Source organism: Rousettus aegyptiacus, unplaced genomic scaffold, assembly GCF_014176215.1.
Source record: "Rousettus aegyptiacus isolate mRouAeg1 unplaced genomic scaffold, mRouAeg1.p scaffold_m13_p_6, whole genome shotgun sequence".
Lineage (NCBI taxonomy): Eukaryota > Metazoa > Chordata > Mammalia > Chiroptera > Pteropodidae > Rousettus > Rousettus aegyptiacus.
In genome coordinates, this window is record NW_023416309.1 from 46743775 (window position 1) to 46749654 (window position 5880).

The window sequence follows — 5880 nt, forward strand, 5'->3', positions numbered from 1 at the left end:
CTTCGTTAGTTGCGCTGAAGGGCTGCCAATCTTGTTGCTTTAAATGCAGAGTTTAGTCACTTACTGGTGCTGCTTTAAAATATTGGGCCTTATTTTTCTTTCTGGATGTTGTCTTTTTGGAAAGGAAGGAAGGACGGAAGGAAGGACGGAAGGAAGGATGGAAGGAAGGAAGGAAGGAAGGGAGGAAGGAAGGAAGGAAGAAAGGAAGGGAGGGAGGGAGGGAGGGAGAAAGGGAAGAAGGAAGGGAGGGTGAGACAGAGAAAGACCAAGAGATAGAGATAGAGTCAGAGAGAGAGAGACAGAAAGGAAGGAAGGGGGCTGAAAGACAAGATGTGTTTAGAAAACCATATGGAAAAAGGAAGGCAGCTGCACATAGTAGGAAGAGATACTGTACCTGTATTATTTGGCTGGAGCCAGAACTCTTCCCTTCTCTGGGCTTCAATTTTTCATCTGTATTCTGAGCAAGTTGGCCTCACTAGGCCATGTCCCAAAACCTTCAGTTCTGTCTCAGACTTTCTATGGGACTAATTTAATTTTCATTGTAAATAATTACTAATAAAAAGCAATGTATCTCTTGGCTTGCCCCTGTACTCTTCTTATTTTCCCCTACTTTTATTTCTTTTTGTCCAAAAATAAATACAGGTTCGATCAGTTCCTTTCATTAACTACCTCTTCTTCCCTTCGCCCAACTTTGACCCCTTGAGCCTGCCCTCCACCCCTTTCTAGACTTCCCTGCTTGTGTATCCTTGTAGATCAGGCCCGCAACCGTAACCTGTGACTATCCATTCCTCTCTCATTTTTTAGCATGAAGAGTCCGTCATTTCCACATCAGGCTTTGGGGTTCTATTGCCTTGTTTGGGAGACAAGCAGAAATTGTGACTCAGATGGGAGGAGGGCCTAATGGCAGTTTATGTTCCTTTGAGGCTCACTGGAGAAAAGAGGATAAATTCTGATAAGTGTGAGGCCTAGCAGAGGGCCCAGTGTTCCAGAAGAATGCAAATAAAGCCCCCAGAGGTGCAACTGGAAGAGTTCTTCTCTACCCACACAATTAAATGGGTGCAGGGTGTGACAATTGCAGTAAGCACTGAAAAGCATCCGGCCAAAAGGTCCCATGATTGCAAAAATCAGAGGAACTGGAAGTTTCATAGGTTTAAAACTCAGGCCAGGTGTAGGTGATGTGTTCAAATTTATGGGCTTTTGGGGGAGAAGATGATCTGCTGAAGTTCCTCCACCCTAATTGAGCTTGTTTCTAAATCCTAAAATAGTGATTTGATGGGGGAAATAACACAAAGATATATGTACCAAGAAAACCCCTCAAAATTTTAATCGGGGAAGTAAAACCTTATTAGCCTTTCTTGGCACATACTATTTTAAAACGTTGCATCCTCCTCTTGTGCTATGCTTCACTTACTCTATGCTCTTTAGGAAAGAGAGTCTTGAAAATGCCCCCATCAACAGCTTCTAAACATCATGCAAAGCCGCCCCCTACTCCCCATCCTTTCTCACTTCCAGGACCTTAAAATGGACTCACCTGATAGCCGGAGGCTCTGGGGACCAGAAATGTGCTCAAATATTTCCCTTTTATTCAAGAGATGCAAGATTGAGTAGCAGAAAGAATCCAGGCAAAGTCCTGGGTGTCAGAACGTCTGGACTCTCCCTGTTAACATGATCCCTAGCCCCTGCAAGGCTGGGACACTGAGACCTCATTTGCATTCTGGCTCTGTTACTAACTTGCTGTGTGGTTTTGGGCAACTCACTTCTCTGGGTCTCTGATTCTCCATTCGTGAAACGAAGAATTTGGACTGGAGATCCACACATTTCCTTTTAGCATAAAAGACCCACGATTACCAGTGACCTGTTCAAGCCTCATTTTCCTCGACTTTAAAGCAGAGAGAGTGATTACTGTTTCTCTTCTTAGGGAGGGGATAAAAGTGCTCAGTAAGCCTTAAAACACAACACGAATGTCAGCTGTCATCATTATTAATAGGATTCTTTATTCAGCCCTCTCTTCAGAGCATGTTTCATGTCTTTTGCCATTTGTGTAAAGAGCAATTCAGTGCCTTACAGGATGCCTAAGATTCAGTCCTTGGTTTGGTGAAGGCACGATGTCAGCTCAGGTAGGTGAAATTGTTGCAAATGACAGCAGGATTTGAAAATTCTTCGGAAGGAAGTGGGCTAAGGCCTGTCTCAGTTCCACAGAGAGAGATCTTGTTCTCTCTTGATCTTATTCAAGGGTCATGAACAGTGCTTACTAAGGAACTTGTGTTCTCAGATATGGCTTTGCCTAAAGAATGAAAAAGCCTTGGAAAGTTCCAAGGACAATAACAGTAATTTGAGATGCTTATCTTTTGCCTAGCTTCTGTGCATTTCCAAGTAATTTACCCACATTAACTCATTAGCACTCCCAACCCTACAGAAACTTTCTTTGCCTTTGCCTTGGGATTGGAGGGAGGTGACGTTCTCTGAGCTTTGCATTCAGAGGAGGCCTCTGGGTTGAGAGTGACAGTCCCTCTGCCCATATCTGGTGGAATTATCTCCTGCCACCAGTGGCAAACCCTCTCATCTCTGGTTCCTCTCACTACTAGGACTCTGGTGGTGCCATTGTAGTGCATTGCCTAGCATTGCACAGTGTCAGAACTCAAATGGCTGCTGACGGACTCCTTGCAGGCGCCAACTCCTTTTACAGTGCAAGAAACTGAAGTATTCAATTGACCTAGAGAGGGGAAGTGAAATGCTTGAAGCAACACAGCTAGTTAGGGACAAAATAACTTGTCTTTGGAGGCAAAAACTCAAAACTGTCCTCCACCTTCACCCACAAACACACTAACAAACTAAACATTCTTTGTGTCCCTCTCAGCATCTCCATAGTTCTTAATCCTAAAGGACACTAGGCGCAGGGAAGATATTTCTGTCTGTCTGATCACAATGCAGAGTTTCCATTGCCACCTCTAAACAGCTGCCTCAACCCAGATAACACTGGTGGCCCTTCCCCTCCTAAACTAGAACAGGTCATTCTTAAGGAAAATGGAAGTTGTAATTCCAATGTTTTGCATAGAATGAGTTAAGAGGGAAGGGCTCTCTCATTTCCTCTCATCCAGCAGCTAAATAACATGAACTCATAGGCACAGGGCTTTAGGAAACATAAAGTCAATTTGTGAGCAATTGTAATGTAAAATGAAAATGTACATTGTGGCTCAGAAGCCTGGGCAGCTCTATGCTTTGGTCATTACCTACCCTAAGGTAATTCCTTTGCCAAGAAAACAGTTGAATAAGCTCTGTGCTTTTCCCAGAACAGGCATAAAATAAATATTTGTGGATTAATGTGGTGGACAAACATTCTCCAGACTTGATACTTTTCCATTTTCCAGCTTATTCTTTTTATATTTCTTTTTTCATGTTCAGCAAAGGTGCAGCTGGAAGGAATACTGGTGATGGCAGCTGTCATCTATATTTTCCAAACTGGTTTCTAAATAACACTGATTCTGGGTATTTAAAAAAGAGTCTATGTTTAAATCAGTTTGGAGAATGTTACTTAGCTTCCTACTCTGGTTCTCCAAGACTCTCAAAGCAAATTAGCTTATTAAAGAAACTGAGAAGAGTTGGGAGAAAGAAAGTTTTAACTTTATTAAAACAATTTCTTTCTAAGCAGTGTTGATTATGGAGCAGTCCCTCTCCATATTTTCCATATCTGTTAAAGTTCCACACAATTAATGTCTTTTGGAAAATGCCTTGGGAGCTACTAATCAAACCCAATTTCTAAATTTTACTGGTGAGAAAAACAGACATCTGGAGAGGGGCTGAACGTCTTACAGGTAGTTAGTGGGAGAGCTAGGACTAGAGCCTCATTTTCTGAATGCCTGTTCCAAACTGGTTAACCATACTTAACTAGAAGGGCATTCATTAAGGTGGTTGCTGAGATGCCAGGCATCATGTGTAGTCTTTGAGATGATGGGTAAAAAGGATGTGAACATTTTACTCCATAACAGGTTCTTTCGGGGGCGGGGTGGTGGTGGTGGTGGTAATTTGCTAAAAGATAGAGGTTGTTTTAGGTATTTTTAAAAGTGGGTAATTGTATCTCACTCATTTGTTATTGTATAAATCTTGGAGTCCCTGCCCATTGCAGCCTGGATAGTCTACAGGTGTTTAATAAATGAGTAAGTGAAAGAACCTAGCAGGGGTCAGAGGAGGTCGGAGGCAGGAAGGAAGAAAGGGTCGGGAACTAAAAAGTGAGAAAAGGAAAAAGGTGGAGAAAGAGAGGGATGGATAAAAAGAAGGAACAGCAGTCACTGATCTGTAGAGGACAGTTGAGCCCTGGCAAAGAAAGGAGACAGTGGCAGGTGACTGAAAAACAAAACAGAGTGACCAGGAAACTGCTTTGAAAAAGCAAAAGTGACTTATGAGGCTAATTAGGATGCTGACCATGCCAGGAGGTCCCTGCCAGGAGATGGGGATGAGCATCAACTGCTAAGAACCTTTGTAAACTCAGATCCAGGTGTATTTATTCCATGGGTATAATAAATGAGCAAGACATCTTCTTAAGCACTAGAACTATAATAGATGAGTAAGACACAGGTCTTGCTCTCGACAAGGTGACAGTCTAAAGGGGAGAAGAGCCAGGCCAGAAAACGTAATGCCAAGTAGAATGTTATCAGTGCTCCTAGAGGTACAACAAGGCAATACTGTGAGGAATCATGAGACAGGAAGAGCAAATCAAGTCATGAGGCTAAAAAAGGCCTACGTGGAAGAGCAGTGAGGCATGAGGGGACTGTACCAGGCAATGACGGGAAGTAAGAAGAGAGACATTTCAAGGTGATATGATAAAGAACCATGAGGAGGTGGGGAGGCCCATGGTACAGTGAGTGGTCCAAGAGGGTTCCAGCCAAGGGGGTGTGTGGACTGGGATGGGTGTGAAGAGGCATGGCCAGAAAGTCTCGAAGTCACACTGAGGGGCCCTGAATGCCCCGCTGAGGCACTGACACTCAAGGGAAGTCAGGGGAAGGTGCTTTCCTGGTGGGGAGGAGGCAGTTTGGTTCTGGAGAGATCAACAGGCCGTTCAGGTTGCACGTCAGATTATCGGAAAATAGTGCCTGAGTCCTCTCCTGAGAGCACAGAGACAGCAGAAGGTTCTGGTCATCATCTCTGAGGTTAGGGAATTAGGAAGAACGAGAGGAAAAGGCTGGCCAAAGAGAACACAGCCATAAGGAAAAGACACAGACAACAGCCACCTGAGGAAGAGGTTTCAGTAAATTATAGCTATGGTTGAGAAACCCAGTCTTGGAGTAGGGAGTGCGTGAGTTTGGATCCCAGTGGTCTGACTGGTCGTGATTAGCAAAGGGACTGCAGAGTTTTTGAGTCCGTTTCCTCATCTGTGATGTGGAGTGATTTCTAATTCAAACGGTTGAGAGCATTCGCTGAGATAAAGTCCTAAGCATGGGGTTTGCACACACTAGGAGCCAAGCAGTGAGAAGCGGCCAGCTAGAGAAGGAACTGGAAAGATTACGGGTATTCCCTACGAGTGTCCCGAAATGGAGGCAGGGACCCTCAGGGGAGCCCAAAGCCTTTGCTTTAGCCGTTTGCACACTGCCCAGTGAGGCGAATGAGCGAGCGGGTCACGGCAAGCTCAGCCTAGTCTCCGCCCCAAGGTACTGCCCTTTCGCCCAAGCCTCCTCCCCGCGGTGCCTTCCAACCTCCTCCAACTCCAGCTGCCCGCCCCGCTCCCGCTCCGGCCGCGCCGCTGAGCCAGACGCGCATGCGCCCTGCTACGCCCCTACCCGGCTTTCCACGTTTCGCTTCCCTCGCTTTCCCCTCCGCAGCTCCCTCTCCGCCGCCACGATTGGCCAGCCGACCTCCTCTCCTCAGCCAATAAACGCCGGCCTCAAG